This window comes from Hyperolius riggenbachi, chromosome 6, assembly GCF_040937935.1.
Source record: "Hyperolius riggenbachi isolate aHypRig1 chromosome 6, aHypRig1.pri, whole genome shotgun sequence".
NCBI classification, from domain to species: domain Eukaryota; kingdom Metazoa; phylum Chordata; class Amphibia; order Anura; family Hyperoliidae; genus Hyperolius; species Hyperolius riggenbachi.
The window spans coordinates 319,408,945-319,435,679 of NC_090651.1; the positions used below are offsets into that span (position 1 = coordinate 319,408,945).

At 48.1% G+C, this 26,735-nt stretch overlaps 1 long non-coding RNA gene across 1 annotated transcript in view; it reads left to right on the plus strand.

Annotated features, from left to right (window-relative positions):
* Positions 1-1,283: 1,283 nt before the first annotated feature.
* LOC137521717 (uncharacterized) overlaps positions 1,284-26,735 on the plus strand; it is a 108,226-nt gene continuing 82,774 nt past the window's right edge. The window contains exon 1 of the long non-coding RNA XR_011022184.1: positions 1,284-1,447. This is a non-coding gene — a long non-coding RNA (uncharacterized lncRNA). The remainder of the gene's footprint in view (positions 1,448-26,735) is intronic.

Genomic DNA, 26,735 nt, shown 5'->3' on the forward strand with positions numbered 1-26,735 from the left:
CCAAGGGCATCCCCCCCCCCCCCCCCCCGATCAGGTAGCCTACTTCTTCTTAAATCTATGAACTCACCTCGGGCTCTCTTTAACTCCAAGAACCCGATCTAACATTCTGCACAGATGACTGATAAATGTTGCCATGTTGCGTAGCAGTAGGGGTTGCAGAGGTAGTGACCACCCCGGGGCCAGGGGTGGACTGGCCCGGGGGGACGGGTGGCATTCTCCCCCCGGGCCGCCGCCACCTCAATCGATCAGGGCCGGTGCAGTGGTAAAATAGTAGTGTTGTCCGGATCATGAACGATTCGGATCTTTGATCCGAATCTATTTTATGAGTCGATCATCCGAATCATCAAAATGAACGATTCGGATCGCAAAAGGGGCGGGGCCAGGAGTGACACGCCCCCTCTCAGCGGGCAGCGGGCTCCTGGAAGCAGAGCTGAGATGGATCGCTCTGTTGGATGCGAGGCAGCCTTGCAGGGACAGCAGGTAGATGAGAGAGAGGGGACATCGGTGCCACTGCCAGATATGTGTAGAGCACACATACTGGCTATAATGTGCTGCCCATTACAGGCTGTCTGTTCCGTAGTTGTGCCCAGTGATCACATTGGAAGCTTTTGGCTCAGCACAGCTCAGTAACTTTGCAGGCACTGTGATTGCACTGCACTCGGCACTAAACAGCTGCACTTATCTTCTGGGAATGCTTTCCTTCACTGTGCGAAGTTTGCAGTCAAAGTATACAGACGAGCATATAGGTGAAATACATGTAAAGCATATGATTGCTGCATGTGGGTATTGTGTGCAAACATTTCTGCTCTCTGCTCGTCCCTCCTCCCATCTCTGTCCACTCCCTGCCCTCTGTCCATCTTCTCCCCTTCTCTGTGTGTCCACCCCCCTCCCCTTCTCCTGTCCACAGCAGGGAAAGACCTGTCCTGCTAGTCATTTCACCCCGAATGCTTCGGTAGTAAAATGATCCGAGATTCGGATCAAAGATCCGGATCTTTTCAATGATCCGATTCGAATCATCCGGATCATTGAAAAGATCCGAACTTCCCATCTCTATAAAATAGTTTAGAGCAGCTCCGCAGCCACTCGATTCAGCCCCGCCCTCAGCAGCCCACTGCTGTTCTGATAGGCTTACTCAGTAGGGCCAGGGAGCAGGGCATTGGCTGAAAGCTCCTGCTTCTCCTGGCATCCTCTCATTGTCTCATCTCACAGACTGCGTGGTGCACTGTGTGTATGTGTGTAGGCTCCGCCCCCCGGCCTGAGGAGACCACGCTGAGACACACTTGCCAGGCTGCTGTGTGATGTGCATTCATGGGGAGAAGCAGCCAGGGCCCCAGAGAAGAGAGACACCACACTGCACTGGGAGAGAATCAGATGCATAGCTGGCAATTTCTTCTGCTGCTGTGCATGATGGGAATTTCTTCTGCTGCTGTGACTCTGCTGCATGCCTGTAAGTTTCTGACAGCCCTCCCCTACTCCACAGCATTAGGTAGCCCGTTTTTCCCCTCCCCCTCTAGAGAGTACCATATCTCCCAGCAGGTTCCCCCCATAGAGGCACTTCTGTTCCCAGCATGTCCCTCCCCTCCATAAAGGCACCACAAGTCCCAGCATGTCCCTTTCCCTCAAAAGAGGCACCAAAGCTCCCAGGAAGTCTCCCCCTCCCCAATAGAGGCACTACTGTTCCCAGCATGTCCCTCCCCTCCGTAGAGGTACCACAAGTCCCAGCATGTCCCTTTCCCTCAATAGAGGCACCAAATCTCCCAGGAAGTCTCCCCCTCCCTTATAGAGGCACTAAAGCTACCAGCATGACCCCCCCCCCCCCCCCCCCAATGGAGGCACCATAGCCCCATCAAGTCTTTCCCCTATAGAGGCACTACTGTTCCCAGCAGGTCTCTTTCCCTCAAAAGAGTTACCACAGCCCCCAGCAAGCTCCTCCCTATAAGCACCACGGCTCCCGTCATGCTCCTTGCCTTCCCTAGAGGCACCACAGGTCCCAGCATACCCCTACTCCATATATTGTTGGATTGTTCCCCAGGGCCCCACAGCTGGTTGCTGGGCCCCCCTTGGTCTCCTCAAATTGAATAGTGGACCCCCGGAGCCTCTGCAGAGTATTCACAGCGGAGCGCGCTCAGCTGTGTGCTAACGTCTCCATCCTCACAGGCACCTTATCTCAGTGACCCAGCAGCACATAGGTGTGTACATGTCACCAGGTCATGGAGATTAGGTGCCTGTGAGGATGAAGCACACAGATGGAGGGAGCCCGCTGGCTGGACAGGTGAGTGTCCGCCACTGTAAATACTCTACAGGGGCACCAGGGGAACATTATTCACATTGAAAAAAGCCTGGGGAGCCCTGGGGGCTATATAATTCTATATGGAGGAGGAGAGGGTTGCTGGGAGCTGTGGTGCCGCTTTGGAAGGGGAGGAGCATGATGGGAGCTGTAGTGCCTCTCAGAGTTCCCCAACCCTGTCCTCAAGGCCCACCAACAGTGCATGTTTTGTGAAAATCCACAGAGGTAGCTAATCAGCTCTGCTGAAACACTAATTACCCCACCTGTGCATGTTTGTGGTTTCCTGCAAAACATGCACTGTTGGTGGGCCTTGAGGACAGGGTTGTGGAACTCTGCTCTATGGAGTGGGAGAGGTATGCTGGGAGCTGTATCTGTACTCCGCATGCGCAAGTAACATCCACACATGCCAGTCAAATAGAGTGCTTTTACATGAATGAAAAGAGCCATGCACAAGTGCCTTAGTTCTCCTGGGCATGTATGGGCCTCGTTTGCACATGCCCTGTATGGACATGCTTTCCCACGGTCAAGCTTCTGCACTGAAGAAACCTATGTGACCATTTCCCTGTACTGTCACTGCCGTTAGATGGGGTATTGTGAAATACTGAAGGGAGGGGACAGGCAGTGTAGCTTTAAGGCTGGTACACACAATGCTATATTCCATCAGATCCACGGGTCGAATTGATAATGTCCGGCATGTATGATCTGCTCCCTATCGAGAACGGGATCGATTTTTTTTGTTGTAGTACTAATCTGAAAATTGATCCCATTCTTGATCAGGAACAGATCAGACATGCCGGAAATTATTGATTTGACCCATCAATCTGACGGAAAATAGCATTGTGTGTACTAGGCATTATGAAGCTGGGGGTACCTGCTTCATTTAGGGACACTGGGCACCAATGACTTAGGGGGTGCGGCTGGTGGTGGCTGCATTAGGCCCATGACTGAGGGGACTCTGGCTGCACCCAACACTGCACTGAGCAGAGGAGTAGCAGCACAGCAGTCTCAGCTCATCCAGCTAGATGTCTGTCCAGGGGCGTAGGGCCTGTGGTCGCAACGGTCGCCTCGGCGACCGGGCCCGGCTCCTGAAGAGGCGGGGGAGGGGCCCGGGGGGCCCATGTCCGTTTGGACTCTCTCGGAGATCCGTGCGTGGCTGCGTGCGTTATTGGGAGGGGGGAGCCGCAGCCGCGGGGAGGGCAGCCCGACCTCTCCCTCCCTTCCTCTCCCCGGGCCCCCCCCTCAGATGCAGAGTGCGCGGCGCACGGAAGCGCTGTAGGCTGAACTCACCTGCCTGCGTTCCAAGCGCCGCTGGTCTCCTCCCGCTCTGTATAGATGTTGTTACACACTGCTTCCGGCTAAACAGGAAGCAGTGTGTAACAACATCTATACAGAGCGGGAGGAGACCAGCGGCGCAGGGACGGGAGGTGAGTTCTGCCTACAGCGCTTCCGTGCGCCGCGCACTCTGCATCTGAGGGGGAGAGGAAGGGAGGGAGAGGTGGGGGTGGAGGGGCAGCTAGCTACCTAACCTATCCTGGGGGGCCAGCTACCTACCTAACCTACCCTGGGGGGCCAGCTACCTACCTAACCTATCCTTGGGGGCCAGCTACCTACCTAACCTATCCTTGGGGGCCAGCTACCTACCTAACCTATCCTGGGGGGCCAGCTACCTACCTAACCTATCCTGGGGGGCCAGCTACCTACCTAACCTATCCTGGGGGGCAGCTACCTACTCTAACCTACCCTGGGGGGCCAGCTACCTACCTAACCTATCCTGGGGGGCAGCTAGCTACCTAACCTATCCTGGGGGGCCAGCTACCTACCTAACCTACCCTGGGGGGCCAGCTACCTACCTAACCTATCCTGGGGGGCCAGCTACCTACCTAACCTATCCTGGGGGGCCAGCTACCTACCTAACCTACCCTGGGGGGCCAGCTACCTACCTAACCTATCCTGGGGGGCAGCTACCTACTCTAACCTATCCTGGGGGGCAGCTACCTAACCTAACCTATCCTGGGGGGCACCTACCTCATCTAACCTACCCTGGGGGGCCAGCTACCTACCTAACCTACCCTGGGGGGCCAGCTACCTACCTAACCTATCCTGGGGGGCCAGCTACCTACCTAACCTATCCTGGGGGGCCAGCTACCTACCTAACCTATCCTGGGGGGCAGCTACCTACTCTAACCTACCCTGGGGGGCAGCTACCTACTCTAACCTACCCTGGGGGGCAGCTAGCTACCTAACCTATCCTGGGGGGCCAGCTACCTACCTAACCTATCCTGGGGGGCAGCTACCTACTCTAACCTATCCTGGGGGGCAGCTACCTAACCTAACCTATCCTGGGGGGCACCTACCTCATCTAACCTATACTGGGGGGCAGCTACCTAATCTAACCTATACTGGGGGGCACCTACCTATCTAACCTGGGGGCACTTAATTGTCTAACCTGTATTCGGGGCACCTCGCTAGCCTATACAGGTGGCAACTATACTGGCTACCTATATTGGAGTCACCTACCTAACTAACCTATACTGGGGGCACCTACCTATCTAACCTATGCTGGGGGCAACTATTCTGGCTACCTATATTAGAGGCACCCACCTAGCTAACCTGTACTGGCGGCGCCTGCCTATCTAACCTATACTGGGGGCAACTATACTGGCTACCTATGCTGGAGGCACCTACCTGGCTAACCTATACTGGGGGCAACTATACTGGCGTACCTATGCCTGGCTACCTATACTGGGGGGACCTATAGCTGGCTATAGGGATTCGGATATGTGTGTGCGTCGGGTGTTGCCGGGGGAGGGCGGGCTGTTGTTGCCGTGGGGGGGGGGGCCCACATCCAGATTCCGCATCGGGGCCCAGAGGCTTGTAGCTACGCCACTGTGTCTGTCCTCTGTAGCGGCCACCTGCTCACTACGACTTGGTTATCCTGAACATCGCCTGATTACACACAATGTGCAGGAGTTGGAGATAGACAGAGAGCAGGCGGCCACTAGCTGTGGAGGACGGACACATTGCTGGAGGAGGTAAGACTGTGAAGCACCACCGCTGCACCACTACTCTGTTTATACAGGAGAAGAGTGGGAGGGTGACCACTAGGGGAGCTAAATGAGGATAGGGGACCACTAAACAACCAAACCAGGGCTTACTGTAAAGGGAAGAGGGGACCACAAGATCATTAGGGAAAGTTATATGGAGTTCAAGGGACCATAAGACCACCAGGGAATACCTTGAGGGAGATTTTTTAGTATTTATAAAATGTCTTTTGCCGCGTTGTACAGAGTACATAGTCATGTTACTGACTGTCCGCAGAGGAGCTCACAAGCTAATCCTACCATAGTCATATGTCTATTGTAGTCTAGAGCCAATTTAGGGGTAAGCCTTTTAATTTATCTGTATTTTTTTTTAATGTGGGAGGAAACTAAAGTGCCCAGAGGAAACCCACATAGACAAAGGGAAAACATACAAACCTAATGCAGATAGTACCCTCAAAGGCCCAAAGTGCTACAAGAAAATGTCCCCCACACAATTACGCCCCCAGCCTGAAATGCTGACAAGAGGCAAGATGGATCCATGCTTTCTTAACGTAAATGCAAAATGTATTGTTGCTTTAAACTACCATTGAAACATATCTTTATTGCGTGCAAATGTATTTGGGCTGGGGATTCCGTGACCGGGCCTCTAGGTTGTGTTTTCCCCCCAGGCCAAATGGTCCCAGTCCTCCCCTGCCCGGGGCCCTATTTCAGCTAATCACTAAAGTGCTAGTGCTATTCTAACCTATGGCAGTGTTCCCATCTTGCAATTAGCGTCAATCGCAAAACTCGCTACCTGCAGCATTTTTGCCGCAATTCTGGAGCAACTGCTGTACAGTGCTTAGTAACGCGTTGATCACAATCGCTCTGGATATGCGGAAGTGTCCAGTAATTTTTACCTTGTTACTCGCGGTAAAATCCCAGCTGCAAAACTAAGCGCTAGAATTTGGTGATTTCAGATGTGAACAGGGCTAAGGGTGCCTTCACACTTTTTTTTTGCAACCGTTCTGCATAAATGTGAATTTGCATGTGTACAAAAGGAGTAATTAGGAAACTGGGACCGCAGAAAATGCCGAATTTGGAGATAACGGTAAGCTTCATCCCATGGAGCGTCCCGACCAAAATGAAATTGCTGGAATGATATGAACCTGCCCCCCTGCAAAAAACTATTTGCAGTGACCAATCCTTGGCTTTCCCACCAACCAAAGGCACCAAGGTTAAGAAGAGTTGGCTTGAAGCGCGAATTACCCAAAAAGGAGAGTTTGGGAGAGGGGTTTCTAACTAAGTCAAATTTAGAAAGTACCCGAGTCCAAAAATGTAGTAAGTGGGCAACTACTTTACTTAATTTGGAAATAGAAGCATTTCAGGAGAAATATTAGAGATGAGATAAAGAAGTCTAAATGGTTGAACTGATTGAGCCTTAAATTCCCACCATGAAGGATGGGAGGAGGCAGAGCCAGGACAAGGTCCTCCAGCACCCAAGGCTGAGCCTGAGACACCAAAGTGCGCCCCTCCATCATTGCCAAATAAAATCTAAGTTGGCCTCTAAAAGTTTAATTGCATGGGGGAGGGGCAGGTTGCGATTAGCGTTTTTAATTCTGATTAGTCCTTTCAATTCATTTTAATTTTTTTACAGTGTGCAGTCATTTAAAACGCTAGCAAAATTGATCTGTGTAGGTTTTGACGAGCGATTACGCCAACGTTTATATACTTTACATTGCAGAAATGCTAATGCTAAACGTCAAAAATGCTGCTTGTCCTGCGTTTGCGATTTTGGTAATCACAATCACTCCAGTGGATTTTTGCCCATCCATTAAGATTAGCTAAGAGTTTAGGGAAATCGCTAGTGTTTTGAATTGCTCCCTAAACCCTCAAAAAAATTGCTCTAGTGGGTTCCAGCCCCTAGACTCAAGTCAATTTATGCAGTAATTCACATTACAGTATTTTGTTTTCATCTATTGCCAGAACATCATAAGGGGCCATATGCAATTCTCTTTTTCACCTGAGTTTTCTCCTAGGAGATAATTTTTCATCTTTGATTTTAAATAACTTTCCACCACTTTTCAACTAAAAAAGTACCAAAAAGTTGCTTAAAAAGTACTATAAAAATTATTTTGAGCATGTTCTTGCCTTCTATATTGACAAGTTTAAAAATATCACCTAGGAGAAAACTCAGGTGAAAAAGTGAATTGCATATGGCCCAAGGTGTCTTATGTGGCTGGCGCCACCTAGTGTAGAAAGGCTTAAAATACACATAAAAATATACACTTATTTTGGCTTGCTGATTTTGCTTGGGCAAAAAGGGCTCAGAACATTGGAAGAAAATATTAGATATATGTAATGTACCACTTTGGAAAGTGGACGCAGTCACAAACATTTGTAAGCGGAGCCAAATAATGCGCATGACATGAGAATATGGGAACCAGGGTTACATACTGCCCTCATCAGATCCGGTCCTCCCATGAAGCCACCTGAATCATGTGACTCAGGCAGCCAATTCTAAGGGCCTGTGCTAGCGACAATTTAAATAGTAGAGTGGGCGCAGCAGAGCACAATTACCTTAGCTGGTCCAGCGTGAGGTCCTCTCCTCTTGGTCACTGCAGCCTATCACCATTCAGAAGTGGCTCTCTGTAGGCTCCTGATGCATATGACGTGACATCAGGAGCCTATGGAGGAAAGCTTTTGAATGATAGGAGGAGAGGACCCAGTGATGGATCACGTGGGGTAATTGTGCTCCCGCAGAAACCACTCTGCTACTTAGACGGGAAGGCGAGAAAGAGGCAGGTTCCTTTAGCCCTTGCTACTTCTTATTATTGGGAAAGTGGGGTGTTGGTGGAAAATAATCTATCCACACTTCCGGGAAAGAAGGGGGGGGGGGCTGGGGTTGTAGAGGATGGGGGGGGGGGGGGGGGGTAGGGGTTGTAGATACTAGCCATCTTTCTTGGGGGGTGGGGGGTGGGGGTTTGGCTTAGCTTCAGGCAGCAAACGGTTGTAAAATACTGGATTCCATGTAAACTGTATGCAGCTTGTAATTGGGCCAACTAAATAAACTTGTGGGTTTTGATTGGGCTAGTTCAAAGCTGTATACAACTTGCATTACATTTTCATATAAGCCACATTTATTAGCATCCTATGGACCATCCCCTATCGATTGTTTTCTTGACATTAGTTCCTGCTCTCTAGCACCAAGCTGAGGTGAGCTCCCACAAGGATCCAGGGCTGTGGAGTTGGAATCAAGGAGTCAGAGTCGGAGAAATTTTTGGTACCTAAACTCGGAGTCAGTGGTTTCATAAACTGAAGTGTCGGAGTTGGAGTCAGATGATTTTTTTATCGACTCCACAGCCCTACAAGGAACAGAGCCCAATATCATAAGAAATAGAGAAGAGAGTATGGGCAATATAGTGATACCCATCGGTGTTCCCATATACTGTATTTTTTGGACTATAAGACTCACGTTTCCCCCCCAAAAAAGTGTGGAAAAAAGTCACTGCATCTTATAGTTCAAATACAGGGAGTTCCTGACTTGTGAACGCCTGCCAATACGAACCTCCGACCCGCTGCAATGTCGGGAACTCCCTGTACTGTGCCCATGCAGAGAAGGAAACAGGGGGACACAAAGGAGCATAGAGGAGGAAACGAGGAGGACAGAGGTGGGCACATGGGGGACACAGGAGGACACAAGGGGGACAGAGGTAGATGCAAGAGGTACAAGGGGGCATAAGGGACAAAGGAGGCATAATCCACAAGATGCTGCCTCACCATGGATGCGCCAAGTTTAGTATATATATTTTCCCCCTGTTTTTTGTCCTGTAAACCTAGATGCGTCTTATGGTCAGGAGCGTCTTATAGTCCCAAAAATATGGTAATTCCCACATTTTGTGCTCATAAACCTGAGCTTCATGGTGAGGCACTGTCAGGTTCTTCAATTCTAGGACACACATGTCCAGTAGAGCATCTAGAATAGTTACCTCCTCCTAGTGGTTGTTCTCCGCTTAGCAATCCTCTCCTGTGCTGCAGCGCATTACATGACTCTGTATTTATTGTCCAGCGGTGAATACAATAATTAATGAAAATACGAAGACTATGATTACATGAGGAAGGAGCAAAGGATACTTGTATGAAGGACTGAGGAGGTTGCAGGCGTGGCTCGGAGGTAAATGATGTATGTTCCACTGCCAAATCTGCATGGGGGCAGGTCTTAGATTCTCCAACAGCAATTGATGGGACCCATCTGGTTAGCTTGGTCCTAAAAATGGTTTGACTACTACTGTCCAGGTGGCCAGATGCCCAATAGTCGTCTGTACTGATCCGTAAGCTGCATCGGGCAGAATACTCAATATCGGTCACTTGCCGTTCTTGTTTAGCAACATTTTTTTTACAACAATTGGTAAATGATGTAGTTTGTGGGATGTCTCAAATGACTTTTATCTAATGTGTGCACAAGTTTTTGTTGACTGTTTTTGGAGCAGAGCCATAGGAGGGAGAGTCACCTCTAAACATTAACTAATATTTGTCGTTACTCCTCATTATCTGTGTGTGATAAATCCTCAGAGTATATTTACATATAATTAGTTCACAGCGCTGTGTAATCAGTAGACGTTGGAGGAAGAGAGGTGAATTGGAATCAGCTCAGCTATGCTGAGTTTTGGAGAGATCGTGAAACGGTGATTTTCAGCGATGTAAAATTGTATTTTTAGTTCTTACTCTTAGCTTACGTTGGGAGAGACGGAAAAGAAAAAATGAAATGCTTAGGCTTCGTTCACATTGCGTTCCAATTGCATTAACGTTCGCTTTGGACTTTTTTTAAACCATATTTTCCCCCTTCCCGGCGATTTCTGTTTGTTAGACATTTTTGGTAAGCGTTTTTGTAGGCGTTTTTGCAGAATGATTCAGTTTTTTCACTTCCTGACATTCAGTTTTTTTCACTTCCTGACATTGGTCAGGAAGTGAACTCTTTGATCCGGAAAATAATAAATACAATGTATTTATTCTTAAAAATGCGAACACAATCGCTGCACAAAGCGATTTTGTGAGCGTTTTGCGGTTTTCCTATACCTTCCATTGTAGCAAAATGGCCCTGAAAATGGTCCATGCAGTACTTCTCTGAGCAGAAAGCGGACAGATCGCCCTAATCTGAACTAGTGCATAGGATAGCATGGTGTAAGCGCTTTCAGGACGATTTTGAAAAATCGCAGGCGCTTAAAAAAATCCAAAGATGCCTCCAGTGTGAATGAGCCCTTAAACTACCTTTGGAAACTGTGATATAGGGATCACCATAGCAGCCATAGTGACTGCTATGGGGCCAGTAGCCAAAGGGGGCCCAGAAGCAATGGCTGGCGGCCCCCAGAGTGGCAAAGTAATGTGAGCAGAGCAAAGGAGAAACTGTATCTATATTTAGGGCTACCTAATACTGGACGCCCCTCTGGTTACCTATACTGTAGGGGCTATCTAGTACTGGGAGCCCCTCTGACTTCCCATGCTGGGGGGCTACCTAATACTGATATCCCTCTGGCTATCTACATTGAGGGGCTATCTATTGCTGGAGGATCCTATGACTTCCCATACTGGGGGGCTACCTAATACTGGCTGTACATCTGGCTACCTTTAGTGGGGAGCACTTCTGGCTAGTTATACAGAGGACTACCTAATACTGGGGGGTATCTCTGGCTACCAATACTGAAGGGGTTGCCTAATTCTGGGGGGCACCTCAGGCTACCTAAACTGGTCTGTGTGGGAGGGCAAAAAAATGTATAATTTATTTTTTGCTATGAAGCATTGTCCTTGATTGGAAAGTACGTTTATTAATTCTGTGGATGACTATAGGTTTTCTTCAAAATAGATGTCAAGAATTTTTTTACTTCCCCCAAGCCATCCCCCAAACCCCTACCCTATAGACATATCTAAGAGTGTCATATTTTGAAAAAGTAACAAACTATAAATACCTTATTTTGTAGCTTGAATACAGTGATAACATCTCCATTTACCATACTTTATTTATTTAAGTATTTATATAGCGCCAACATATTACGCAGAGCTGTACAGAGTATATTGTCTAGTCCCTAACTGTCCCTCATAGGGGCTCACAATCTAATCCCTACCATAGCCTTATGTCTATGTATGTATCATGTAGTACATGTATCATAGTCTAGGGACAATTTAGGGGGAAGCCAATTAACTTATCTGTATGTTTTTGGGATGTGGGAGGAAACCAGAGTGCCCAGAGGAAAGCCACACAGACATTGGCATTGATGGAGGATGGCCATGTTCTTGGTCAGAGGCCAGACTTAGCACTAGGCACTATAGGCATGAGCCTAGGGGCATCATAGTGCTGAGAGGTAGCTGTCACGAGTTCATGGATCGGCATTCACCATTCTGGAGCCAAGCCATCCAGCCCACACATCCATCTCTCTATGCTACTTTGGCAAAATCCAATCTGTTCATGTTGCATAGACAGCTGGATGGGCAGTCTCATCCAGTCCACCCATCCAGCTCTTTATGCTTCTTTGGGGACCTGGCCACTTTAGGTTCTGGAAGAATGGGAAATGGTCAGTTGACGTGGCCAATACATAAAATACTGACTTTTTTCAGACTTTGGCCGGCCAGAATACAACATGACTAAATGTGACCGGCCAAGTACTGAAGTGCCTTCCCCGCTACCTTTTACAGATGCCTGTGTCCCCAGACCTCACTTCATCCAGCTGCAGCCGGCGGCAGGGGAAATGCGCTGTGCAGGAGCTGCAGCCGGCAGCAGGGGAAATGCGCTGTGCAGGAGCTGCAGCCGGCAACAGGGGAAACGCGCTGTGCAGGAGCTGCAGCTGGCAGCAGGGAAACATACTGTGCAGGAGCTGCAGCTGACAGCAGGGCAAACGCGCTGTGCAGGAGCTGCAGCTGGCAGCAGGGCAAACGCGCTGTGCAGGAGCTGCAGCCGACAGCAGGGCAAACGCGCTGTGCAGGAGCTGCAGCTGGCAGGAGGGGAACACGCTGTGCAGGAGCTGCAGATGTCAGCAGGGGAAGGAAACAGTGCTCCAGGACTGCTAGACTGTTGTGCTGCAGTTGTCAACAGAGGGAAATGTGTTCCAGCTGGACTAAACTGTACGCCATCACCAGCTTCAGGGCTCTTATGGCAGGAAGGGCACATATGAGAATAGTGGTAGAAAGCTGCAGCTTTGGAATCTGCACAGCAAGGAGGCACGTAGGCTACAGTGGTGGTAAGCTTTTGGGACTTGGCTTGCCAGGCTTTGCGTGTTCTGGCCAGCTAAAGTTAGAAAATAGTCATTTTTTTCTGTTTTTGATGGGCTAAACCCCGAAGTGGCCAGACTTAAGGTTCTGGCTGTAACAAATATAAATTCTCCAGTTGCCTGTACACTAAGGGCCTGTACACACTGCTGCGCTTGTGATGGAGTTTTTAAAATCACATGCGATTTTTTTAAATCGCAAAGCCTTCATGAAAATAGAAAAATCGCATTGCACAGGTCTTCTCGATTTTCATGATTTTTCTAAAGAACTTGTGATTAGAAAATGCATGCGATTTTAAAAGCGCAGTGCAAGCGTAGCAGTGTGTACAGGCCTTTACTCCACTCTCAGTCAGTCTGAAGCCACACCCCTGTACTAGAGACTGACAGCCATAATAGGCTATGAGTTAGCAGGCAGGCGTGGCTTCAGCAGACAGAGGCAATCACTCTCCATACTTGCATTGCATACTCATGTGACTACAGGGGAGTGTTTCAAACTCACAGGGATGAGCAGGCAGCTGTACATTGCTGAGGAGGAGATAAGAACCTGTGAATATTCTCCTTTATTATTTTGCAAAAATCAGGACAAAAGCTTTTTATGCCTAATTAAAATGATGTTCTACTAAACGAATATAAAAAAAAAAGTGACGCAACTGATGCCTAAAGTACAGGTTTGCTTTAAAGTGGAACTAAACTCAGAATTTCTTCTCTGCTGTTTTAAAAACTTATCCACAGCATAATAACCTTTATAGACAAAAAAAAAATCTTCATTACAATTTATGGAAATCCTAAAAAAAGTTTACGAGTTGGTTTCACTTTGCAGGGAGAACTGAAGGGGTTAAGCCTCAGTGTTTACTGTATGGGGAGAGCTGCCTTGGCAGAGCTCCTGCAGTCTATTCACAGCTACTGATAACAACTCATTAGACTGCTTGATCTGGGTAAACAAGCAGTGGAACACAGAGCAGTGAATTTCTTCAGCAACTATATGTGGAATAAAGACTTTTCATTGTGTGCTGTGCAAGAGTTCGATTCCACTAGGACACATGGCTGTTACTTTGATAAAGGAAAAAAAAAATACTTACCTCAGGAGTGGGAAGCCTCTAAATTCAAATAAAGCTTCCCCCGTCTCCTTCCGCTAGCCTGATCAAGCGCTGGCAGCCTCAATCACTCGCCGACAGTAATATTCACCAGTCTATCAGCACAGGCACAGTAGCAGCTCTCCACTCAGGTTCCAGGCTGAAATAGCCAAGCCCTCTTGGTTCTTCTCTGCTGGGCAGCTCTCGCCTGGGCAGTAGAGCTGACCCAATCAGGTTCGTCTTTTTCCGCCGGAAACCTAGGAAAAGCTGATACTGGTCTCAACAAGCGGCAGGAGCTAGCACTGTATCCCCTCTGCTGGGGGTAAGCCTCTTTAGCATCCAGAGGTAAGTACCCCCTAGGAGCACTTTTTTTTCCCTTCAGGAACACTTTAAGGCTGGTTTCACAGTGGGACGTTAAAGTCCCACGTTACACCAGCCAGTAACGCAGCCTAACTCACAGCACTGTAAAATTGTGCTGTCAATTGTGCTGTTCACAGTGCACACGTTGCCTTACATAGTAACGCAGCACGTTTAAACAGTGCTGCATGCTGTACGTAATACTGGGCTAAGCCACGTTAGACTGTTTGCACATGCTCAGTAATGTTGGAGGAGAGGTCTCCCCTCCTCCTGCTCCTCCTCCTCCTTCTTGGCCAGCCACATGGCTAATTAATATTCACTGCACTGTGGTGACGCCTGGTGGTACTGTAGTGTTGTCCGGATCATGAATGAATAATTCATTTGATCCGGATCTTTTTTGTGAGTCGAATAATCCAGATCATCACAATGAAAGATTCGGTTCACAGTGGATGTCTGTATGGAAGAAACAGGAACATACAGAATGTACAGTGCAGGGAAAGACCTGTCCTGCTAGTCATTTCACCCCCAGTCTGCTTCCCTAGTAAAATGATTCAAATGATTCAGTTCAAAGATCCGGATCTTTTCAATGATCCGATTCAAATGATCCGAATCCTTAAGAAGATCCAGACTTCCTATCACTAACCTGGAGCTGCTGCTTTGAGAGCTGCAAATGCGGCTCAATCTGACGTCCAACTTCAACACCACCATGCGTTGCGTTAGGGGCACGTTATGCGACCATAACGTCCCCTAAAACGCAACATCTTGGTGTGTAAGTAGCCTTAAGGTACCAATTTATATATAGATTTTTTTGCTCATCTGGAAGAAGGTTCTGTTTGGCATCTATATTTATCAGAGCTGCAAAAAAAAAAAAAGGAATATAAAAACCAACGAGACTTACGATCATAAGATACTTAAACGCTGCTCCCTAAACACTGCCGCCCTAAGCTCATGCCTAGTTGGCAAACCCCTTCCAGCTACCATTACCCATAACCCCCAGCCTCCATATTGTCTTGTCCGTTCCGAGTCATTTAATCAATAGAGGCGGAAGAAAATCTATTATCTTTGTGCATCCAGGGGTTTAACAGCTACACGTCTTCCTGCAGCGCAAGATGAACCTGTGACTCTGAGTGTCAGCGAGATGCAGCTAATGCAAATTTAATGATGCATCAATTTCCTGGCTGTCATCTGACTGCAGGTAGCAGATCGGCCGCTCCTATTAGGGAGATATATCATGCGGACGCGCCTTCCGCTCGCAGGAGCTGCTCTTACCTCGGGTCTGTGCTATCCCTGCATTAATGAATTATTTGTGGAGAGAGACACAGACCACAAAAGCAAAACGCCTTAATGATCATAAAGCGAGAGCATTTTAGCTGTGTGCTCCTCTAATTAAGGTTTTAGCGAGAAAATATTAAGGCTCATCCTTCTCCTTACTTGGGAGAAATGGAAATGAGGACATAACGGCGTGTTTAATTGGTGTAACAAAGTATCTCCATCCACTCAAAGGGAGATTAGAGGGCAAGCGTTTAATTAGGTTACAAACAAAAAAAGTATCACAGCAACTAGCAAAGCAGCAAGTAATACGAATAATTAAAAGGTACCTGAACTCTGGGTATTTTATTGTTTTAAATAAGTGGTATTTCTATATTTTTCTGTGAAGCATGAAGAGCTGCACACCTTTACTTAGTCTATGTGATGTCCCATTCAGGGGGCATAGCTAGAAATTTTGATTGGGGACCCCCCAAAGAAAAAAATACAAGGTATCTTTGCGCTCCAGGTAACCCTCTAGTATAGTTAGATATAGTTAGATAGAAATACCCCTGTTGGCTGTATCAACAGAATGACCTAAACTGCAGTGTACTAAAGCAACCACAAGATGTTGCTGTAAAATGTAAAGTGCCGAAATGATCTCTATGGTATTGTGTTTTCCTGTATTCATTCGCTGTGTTCCTTTGTATTTCCTGATGGTGATGTATGAGATATCTCTGCCTGTTTTCTTCAGTAAAGAGTTCTAACTTGTTATATTGGGTGCCTATCTGCATGTACAGAACACTCTGCTCCATCAGGTACCACAGTATAGGTAGCCAGATGTGCACCACAGTGTAGCTAGCCAACAATAGTCTGCCCTGTATAGATAACTAGGTGTGCCCCAGTATAGGCAGTCAGATGGGCCCTCCAGTGTAGGTAGCCTGAAGTAGCCCACGAATATATGTAGCAAGAAGGGGCCCCAGTATAGGTAGCCAGGTTAGCCCCCCAGGATAGGTATCTCCCCCTTACCTCAGCAGGTTTTGATTGATTTGTGTTCAAGCTGCATAAATTTGAATGCAACATTTGCATAATGTTGCATCAACTTGAAATTATTTGCATCTCATTGACCAACCCTAGTCCCTATTGGTGGACCCCAGAGGAATATGTTACGTCTTTTCTGTGCTTTGCCTGCTACTCTGCAGTGCAGAGGGCCTACTGCAGGTCTCCATGAGGCCCACTGTGGACTCCCTTATCACTGGCCAATGAGACCACCATGCCTCCTTGACTATGGTCCCCATAGCAGACACTATATCTGCTATGGTGATCCCTACTTTACTGGTCCCATTCCTCAGATAATCCCATGTCCTGCCTGTCAGCATACCACCAGTCTGAAGGCAGGAGTGGTAATATCTGAGGAATGGGACTTCACAGAAACCTCTCCATTCCCATATAGCAGGGATGTCAAACCGGTCCACGAGGGCTGATGTCCTCACACATTTATAACACAGCTCAAATTAATTGATGGGTCTGAATCAGGGAAGGTGTGGTCCATCAGGTAGAACACATTGCTCACTTTTTCAGTCCATCCTAAACACTGGAATGTATCTGGCCCTCCAGGCCTGGAGTTCGGCACCTGTGCCCTATAGTCACAGAACTCCAAAGATGTAGGATGCTATCAGGGCCGGCCCGCTCATGAGGCGGGGTGAAACATTTGCCTCAGGCGGCAAACTTCTGGGGGCGGCACCCGCCCGGGGGGGGGGGGGGCGGCCGCCGAGCCGGAGGGGTAGAGGGCAGGTCGGGGGTATTGGGCCTAGCGGTGGGGAGGGGGGGGTCGGAACCCCCCTCCCTCGCCTGGGTCCCCCCCTCCCTCGCCTGGGTCCCCCGATCTGCGCTCCCCTCCAGCCTGTAATTAGGAAGCAGCCGCTGCCAGATCGTAAGAGGCACGGGCGGGGAGGACTCACCTTTTCCGCGTTCCAGCGAGCGCTCCACTGATGTCACTTCCTGCATCGCCGCCCACTGTATTGTAAGTGGACGGCGATGCAGGAAGTGACGTCAGTGGAGCGCACGATGTAACGCGGAAAAGGTGAGTCCTCCCCGCCCGTGCCTCTTACGATCTGGCAGCAGCTGCTTCCTAATTACAGGCTGGAGGGGAGCGCAGATCGGGGGACCCAGGCGAGGGAGGGGGGGTCCGACCCCCCTCCCCACCGCTAGGCCCAATACCCCCGACCTGCCCGCTACCCCTCCGGCTCGGCGGCTGGCCCCCCTGCACCCACGGACGGGGGGGGGGGGGGGGGGGACGGCGGCGGCAGCAGCAGCTTTCTCCTACATTTGCCTCAGGTGGCAAAAAGTCTAGGGCCGGTCCTGGATGCTATTGTATAAGACAGAATGGTCATTGAGATGCAAATAATTCAAATTTTATGCAGAACTATGCCTATTTTATATGCAAATACTGTATATGCAGCCTGAAAATGAACCAATCAAATCCTGCCAAGGTGGACTTCGATTGGTCCATTTTCAAGCTACATAAATTTGCATGCACAATTTGCATAACCCCGCCTCATCAACTCATAATTATTTGCATCTCACCCCTTCTGCAGCCTTGTTGGTGAAGCCAGGGTGTAGTGTACAGTACAAACTCACGTGTGCTCCCATTTATGCATATGGGTGTCAGTAACAAGAACCATAAATGCATTGTTGAATGAAACGATCTGCAGATGAAATGGAAATTGATCTAGGGGTCCCATACTTCATAAATGGCCATCATACTGTCCTATGTGATATGGATTATTTGCTCGCTGGTTATAATGAATCTGCTGTATGAGCTTTTGAAATGACTGAACACAGCTGTGACAGCTCAGTACTGTGCTGCTCATAACATATGAGTGACTAATTTATGAGGTTTAATGGAAATTTCATCTATAGGTAAAAATAGCAATGCCTTAAATATATATCGAACTGTACCCTAGTCTTAAAGGGAACCTGAAGTGACAAGAATATGGAGGCTGCCATATTTATTTATTTTTAAACAATACCAGTTGCCTAGCAGCCCTGCTGATCTATTTGGCTGCAGTAGTGTCTGAATAACACCAGAAACGAGCAGGCAGCTAATCTTGTCAGATCTGACAATAATGTCAGAAACACCTGATCTGCTGCATGCTTGTTCAGGGTCCATGGCTTAAAGTATTAGGCCCCATTCACACTAGAGCGTTTTGCCGCGATTTCAGCAAAACGCTCAAACGCTAGCGCTTTTTAAAAATGCTAGCGTAATGAAACCCTATGGGCCAGTTCTTACTTGGGCGATTTGGAAATCGCCCAAAAACGGGCAAAACCGCAAAACGCAAACGCGCCGCCTGCACCATTTTCAGGCAATTTCCCGGCGATCGCGTTTCAGTGCTATAGAAGCACTAAACATGATCGCGGCAAAATCGCTGCAGTGTTTAGTGATTTTTCCACGTGAAATCGCGAAAAAATCACTCCTGCAAAACGCAGGTAAAAATCGCCGGCATTTTGTAAGTGTGAATGGGGCCTCAGAGGCAGAGGATCAGCAGGATAGCCAGGCAACTGGTATTACTTAAAAGGAAATAAATATAAAAAATATGGCAGCCTCCATACATTTCTCACTTCAGGTGCCCTTTTTTCCTTGATGCGTTCTTAATGCATCTCCCACTCCCCATTTTGACTGACCATTAGCCTACAGTTAGGGTAGGAACCCATTAGAGAGTTTTTTGTGGGTTTAGGGATCACTTTCAATCGCTAGCGATTTTTCTAAATTCTTTGCCATGTAAGTGTATGGGACTGATTCTACTGGAGCGATTGCGATTAGGCATATCGCAATCACAGGACATGCAGCATTTTTGGAGTGTTTCCAGTCTAATGTATTGTATAGAAGCAGGGAAATCGCTTCCAAAACTGTACTCGTGTAGATGCAGTATGGCTGCTTTCATGCCTGATGAGGAGTGCGGCCCCGATCAGATTACCAACAAACCCTTGGTGCCAGCATTACAGTGCCGCTAAATGGTGGGAAAGGGGTGATAGAAGAGTATTTTCCATCACCCATCTCCCAACACCGGGCGGCGGTATAATGCTGACACCATCCTCTGGGTTACGATCACATGGTGCATGCACATATCATGTGATCAGAAGCCAGAAGAGGATGTCAGGAGTGCAGCACTGCTGCGGCGGAGGCAAGAAGCCAAACCAGCGGTCCAGACAGGAAACTATAGCAGCACCCTGACGCCGACCCGCAAGCAGACCCGTACCGTACCCACAGCACACAACCCGCAACCCGACCAGTACCCACAGCACGCAACCCGCAACCCGACCTGTACCCACAGCACGCAACCCGCAACCCGACCTGTACCCACAGCATGCAACCCGCAACCCGACCTGTACCCACAGCATGCAACCCGCAACATGACCTGCAACTGACCCAAAACAAAAACAGGTACCCGAACTCGACCCCCATTTTGGATATTTTGGGTTTCCATGAGTACCCGACGTGATGCAGGCCTCTACTCTAGATACTGGTTTTGGCTGGCGAGCCCAATGGCCACCACTATTGCAGTTCCTACGCCACTAGTTGAGATAGGGGAAGACATGTCTGTGGCCCAATTATACACGTATACACCACATCTTTATTAGTAATCTATAAAGAGTTATTTAAAATTGTAAACATAAAGGGGAGAAAATAAAGGATTTGCGCCTGGCTGTAGTCTCACACACTGACCATGGGTTAGAAGTTTGATGAGCCTGATCAAGATGAAGCAAAAACATTTAATGTGAATTTATCTGCAACTCTGTAGTGTTCAGAGTGACGAGGGGAGGCTAAGCAGACTATAATTATACCTTAACTTAAGTGAAACCATAGCGACCAGACTTCAAGCAACCCACTAAAAAACAAACTCGCTAGTAAAGGTGGGAGAGCACAGCGTGTTACCAATAACAGTCTGCACAATAAATGTCTGCACATACAGTAATTGTCTGTACATAACAGCATTGTTTCTTGTTCCAAATTTGACATCTGCTATATGTGTAAACATTTGCTATACATCCTATGTATACTGTATGTGGGACTACACATGATAACCGGCACTTTTATGCTAGGTGCACGCTACACCAGGGCATCCATGTAAATAAGGCACCTAGAGAAAAGGGCGCAGGGGATTGCTACTACTATAGTGAAATATCGTTAAACCTAATGATATTCTACTACTGCATATTGATAGTAAAATATCAGTAATATTTACCGATATTTGACTATGGCTAAACCTAACCCTACTCTCACACAGAAGACAGAACCCTTCCCTGGTGGTGCCTAGTTCTAAGACCCCCCCTGGTGGTGCCTAACACTAAGACCCCCCTGGTGGTGTTTAACCTTAAGACCACTCCTGGCGGGGCCTCTGCCTAACCCTAAGACAACCCTCCCCTGGTGGTGCCTAACCCTACAATCCCCCCTGGTGATGCCTAACTCTAAAATCCCCCCCCGGTGGTGCCTAACCCTAAAACCACCCTGATTGTGCCTAAACCCTAAAACCACCCTGATTGTGCCTAAACCTAACCCCCCCTTCCCCGTGGTGCCTAACCCTAAATCCTCCGCCTAAAGCTAACCCACCCTCTAACACAAAGCCGCAATATGCGGCTAAGAAGGTACATTTAGTGGTAAAAGGTCACAATTTCCTTTAGATTGTAAGCCTCTGGCAGGGTCCTCCCTTCCCTAGTCTATATCAGTGGACAGTGCCGTGCGCAGCAGGCTATGGGGGGAAGGGGGGCTGGGGTGCGGCTGCATAGCTAGCATAGTTGCCCCAGTATAGGGAGTTTAGTTGCCCCAGTATGGCTAGTATAGTTACCCCAGTATAGTGCCCCAGTATAGCTAGTATAGTCCCAGTATGGATAGGTAGTGCCCCAGTATAGTGCCCAGTATGGGTAGGAAGTGCCCCAGTATAGCCAGTAAAGTGCCCAGTATAGCTAGTATAGTGCCCAGTATAGGTAGGTAGTGCCCAGTATAGCTAGTATAGTGCCCAGATAGCTAGTATAGTGCCCAGTATAGCTAGCATGGTGCCCAGTATAGCTAGTATAGTGCCCAGTATAGGTAGGTAGTGCCCAGTATAGCTAGTATAGTGCCCAGTATAGGTAGGTAGTGCCCCAGTATAGCTAGTATAGTGCCCAATATAGCTTACTAGTATGGGTAGGTGTGCCCCTCCCCCCGCTGCGGCCACCGCTCCTGTTACCTTATCATGAGCGGGCGGCCGCTTGTCCGATTAGATTCCCCCGTAGTAGCCGCTCTCCTCTGTGACATCTCCTATTACAGCAGCGCGCTCGGCGGCTGCTGTGATGAGCAGGAAGCGGTACAGTGGCTTCCTGTAGCGGCGATATGCATCGCCGTTACCATGGGAACCGCTGTACCGCTTCCTGGTCATCACAGCAGCCGCCAAGCACGCTGCTGTAATAGGAGATGCCACAGAGGAGAGCGGCTACTACGGGGGAATCTAATCGGAACAAGCGGCCGCCCGCTCATGATAAAGTGACAGAAGCGGCGGCCGCAGGGAGGGGAGGAGTGAGAGGCCAGACCTGTACGGCACACCAGGCAACATCCCGCGGCACACTAGTGTGCCGCGGAACAGCGGTTAAAAAACGCTGATCTATATGATCGTGTGCTCCTGTCCTATGACAGCCTGTACTTGTATTACTGGGCCTACCTAACCAGCCCATATCGCATGATCAGGTATTTTGTACAATTTGCCTTGTATAACTTTGTCCTATGCTGTATAACCTTGTTATGTCTGTCATCCTTGTATCATTGTATATATTTATTGTCCAGCGCTGCGTAATATGTTGGCGCTTTATAAATACAATAAATAATAATAATAATTTCCTCAGACAGGCTTGTGGGGACAAAGATTGGTATGAAGATAACTAAAAGTTATCCACAAGGCAAATTGTTTTCTGCTAGCCTGTCTGAGGAAATTGCCCCCTTGCCGGTTTACCGGAATGGCTCCTGCGCCTTTTTTTCCTGCTTCCACGCCGGGTTCACAACTTTAACCGTCACAGCGGTCCTGACGAACATCACTGTATGTGTGCAAAGGACAGCAAGGATACCATTACTATCAAAAACATGTCAGTTTTCCGTGTGGCGTCTGGAAAAATCCCAAAACATATTTTCTTCTGTTTTATAAAGCCACATCAAAACTGCAGTGAATCTGGGCAGAAATCACATTGAATGCTAAATTGCACGCCTAAAGTGCTTTAAAACATCTTGCATGTGTATACATCAATCAGGGAATGTAATTAGAGTACTGCTTAACACTGACACACCAACTCACTGTGTAATGCACCGCAAACAGCTGTTTGCGTAGTGACGGCCGTGCTGGAGTGGTGCGCACCATGGCGAGATTGCTCTTCCTCACTCAGTGATGTCAGGTAATGTCTGACTACCTTATCAACTTTCGATGTTTCTTTCTCTACCAATGATAAAGTTTACATCTATTTTTTTAAAATACTTGTTCTGCTTGCTGTTCAGTACCTGCAACGAGAATCTTTTATGGAGGGCAAATCTGTGAGTGACCACGGGTAATGGCTGGGGAATCAGGGTTCGATTCCGGTCCGGAGTGGGAGCCTGAGAAGTGGCTACCACCACCGCACATCCAAGTAAGGACCCATTTGCTGTATAAGTAATGTACCTGCCCTGACCGTGCTTTGCAGACCAGGCATCTATGGTCAGATGGACCCTTGACCCAGCGCAAGACGAACCAAATTGAAAGCATTTGCCAAGAATGTGTTATGGAGGGCAAGTCTGCCATTCATTCAACTGTGTGAAACTTTCGATGGTACTTTCTCAGTAGCATGGTGACCACGGGTACAGGCCGGGGAATCCTGGTTCGATTCTGGTCCGGAGTGGGAGCTACCACCACCACACATCCAAGGAAGGCAGCAGGCATGCTGTGGGCAAAGGAGCAGGAACGGCTACCACACATCCAAGGAAGGCAGCAGGCATAGCATGCACATCCCGAGGTAGTGACCAAAAGGAGGACTTTCGAGTCCCTGCTGTATATGACACTGATAGACTGTACTACTTGTAACGAGAATCTGTTATGGAGGGCACTGGTGGCCTTCCTCTGGGTCTGCCTCTACCTCTTTCTCTACCTGTTTTGTCCGTTTTGTCCATATCAGGGGGGATGAAGTGAAAGGTATGCACTGACTTGACTAATACAATGTGCAGTCACACAGGTGCAGTTAACAGGTATGCACGGAGTGGTATATCACGTAGGTAGGTGGGTGCACTGTGAACAACAGGTAGATATATGCAGTAATGGGTATTACAATGTGCACCTGTCACAGACAGACAGGTAGCGGACAGGCACAGTGACACTGTATGCGTTCAGCTCACATAGGTAGGTGGGTGCACTGTGAACAACAAGTAGGTATATGCAGTAATGGGTATTACAATGTGCACCTGTCACACACACAGGTAGTCACTGAATGTGCTGGGCCTGGCAGTGGCACACACAGTATGAATTATCAAGGCTGTCTATGCAACACAACTGTCAATGGGACATGCACAAAAAAAAATAGATCACAAGAACAAGATTAGCTCTCAAAAGAGCTGTTGAAGGGTGCTTTTTTAGCAATAAGAATAAGCAAGGAGCAAGCTAAGAAGCCTACAAGAGCCTAACTAATCTTTCCCTATGAGAGTCTGCAGCAGCTGTCCCTTCTCTAATTACTTCAGGCACACGAGTGAGTAAAATCACCGGCGCTGCCTGCCTTTTATGGGGGGGGAGTGGCTCCAGGAGGGAGTGTAGCCTGATTGGCTACAATGTGCCTGCTGACTGTGATGTAGAGGGTCAAAGTTGACCCTAATGGTGCATTATGGGGGCGAAACAAACTTTCAGTAAAGTTTGCGGTTCTCCGTCTTCACGAACCCAGGAAGTTCGTCGGGGAACCGTTCGGGCCATCTCTATCAATGAGATGCAAATACTTTTGAGTTTATGCAAATGTATGTAATTTTTATGCAAATATATGCAGCTTTAAAGTGGACCAATCAGTTTAAACCTGGATGGGACCTGATTGGTCCTTTTTCAAGCTGCATATACTTGCATAAAAATGTCAATAATTTTGCATAAACTTGGAAATGTTTTCATCTCATGAATCATCCTTATTCTTTAGTGGAGTGGACACCATGAGTCATCAGAAAGTAAGGACTCTTTCAGATGAGACGGCTGAATGTCGCATTAAACATGCCATGTAGCCACTTGTTTGCTGGGGTTAAGCGCCTTCCGGTTCCGAATAATGCAACCAAAGGGGTGAGTTTGTGACCACAAGCCTGTCAGCGCTTGACAGGTGGTGCAGTTTCTGCCTGGTAAACAATCTGCTGCATGTCATGTCGAGGGCCGGCTGCCACCCGCTCAGATGCACGCGCAGAGATCATTGCAAGTGCTAGACGCGAGGAGCGGCTGACAAGTAGTTAAGTGTACTACTTGTCAGTCGTTCATCTGAAAGAGCCCTAAGGGAGAACAGCGAATGCGTGGGAGACAGCAGCAGCCAGGCTAGACTGAGCTGTATCAATCTACTGCTACAGTCAAAATCCGCTGCTCTTTTATATTGATTATACTGTATAGTGTGGAAGAAGAGTTTATCAGTGTAAGAAACAGCAACTGTGGTTTGATTAAACATGTTTTTTTTTTTATCAGTGTGGATTCATATACAGCATATACTGGAATAGTATTATAGCATCTATTGTAGTATCTCATTACAACCATTAAAGAGAGCCTGCGGTGAACCTCTGGTCAAAAGAGAAGCCCCTGGATCCTCCAGAGCAACATAGCTAATTTTGCCGCAGAGCTGTGCAGATGATTTGGGCGCCCCCATAGCCCGTAATGTGAATTGCGGTGATGGGTGAGTAATCTGATGACAGAGCTCAAATTAGTAAAAAACAAGGTAATTCAGCCGACGGCACGAATTACGTAAGCCCCTCCCCCCCCCCCACACCCCTGAGTTGCTGCAACTCGGAGAAGGAACCGTTTTAACACTACCCTGGACCTTCAGCAGCTGCAGGGTGAGCCATCTTTCAGCATCACCCTGCACAGAAATTTAGCCATGCCGAATTTAGCCTGCCTAGGACCCTCCTGCACATCATGACCACAATTTCCTTCATGCACAAGTGCGGCTGCACCTGCGCAGTAAGCCACGCTTGTTTCAAGAGGAGTATGGGGGCGAGCATGGACTCCGACAGGAGCTTGGCAGATTACTTTGGTGGTTGGCACTCGGCAGTAGAGGAACAGAGGACAGAGTATTTAACTTTTCACCCAAGGGTACTCTTTAAAGTGTAACTGTCGGGCATAAAATCAAAAATCAATTCTTTATTTTTATCTGATAATCAAGTAATAAGGATGCTAACCAATCCAAAAGTTAAAAATCACTCTTACTTGTTTTGTTGATAAATGATCATTCTCCCCCCCCCCCCCCCCCCCCACACACACACACACATCTCTGTTCCTTTCTGATTGGAAAATATTTCTCATGCTGAGATAATGCACTTTCTATAGTGAAGGATGGGCAAATCAGGCAGAGGAGGGTAAGGGAGGAAATGACATCAGGATTGGCTACAAAAAAGCCACAGTAAAAATGGGAAATGCTAAGAAGGATTTCCTCTTTTTTACTGTACAAAAATCACTAAAATCAAAACGTGGACAGTGCAATACATATGTTATGTAAGTAGAGCAAGTATTTACCTACTTATATATGTGGGGTTTTTTTCTGCGATAGTATGGCTGACAGCTCCGCTTTAAAGTAAACTTGTGACCAGAGGGGGTGGGGGAGGGGGGAGGTAGGTGAGATTTTGATACCTGCTGCATGGGACCCTCTTCCTCTTTATGGCGTGCTCCTGTATGTGTACAAGAACATCTGTACTGTGCATGTGCGAGTTCAGTCTGCACATCAGGAATCAGGAATTCTTTATTTCGCCAAGCATGACTGGGTCATGCCCGGAATTGGGTTTGGCACAGTACATATAGCTCAGAGAGACAGCAATAGGTAGCATATAACAGCAGAACAGAAGTTGCATTACACTTAAACACAGAGGACAAGCATTTACATTCACATTCATTGCACTGACATTTTGCACTGACAAAAGACAAGAATGGCCTATCATTAGTTAATTGTGTGCAGATGGGAGTATGTGGAGGGAATTGAGGAGGCTGACGGCCGCGGGAAAGAAAGAGTTACTGTGTCTGGAAGTCCTTGTAGAAATGGCCCGAAGCCTCCATCCCAGTGGGAGCTGACAGAAGTAGTGGTGGCCCGGGTGAGTTGAATCGTTAGCGATCCTCAGCGCCCTCGATCTCAGCCTTCTCTTGTGTAGGATGTCAAGTGGGGGAAGAGGTCTCCCAATGACCCTCTCAGCTGCCCTGATCTGAAGTGTGAACCTGTCGCTGGCGGTGGCGCCGGTGTACCAGACCAGGATGGAGGAGCAGAGGATCGATTCAATGGTTGCGGAGTAGAAGCTGGTTAG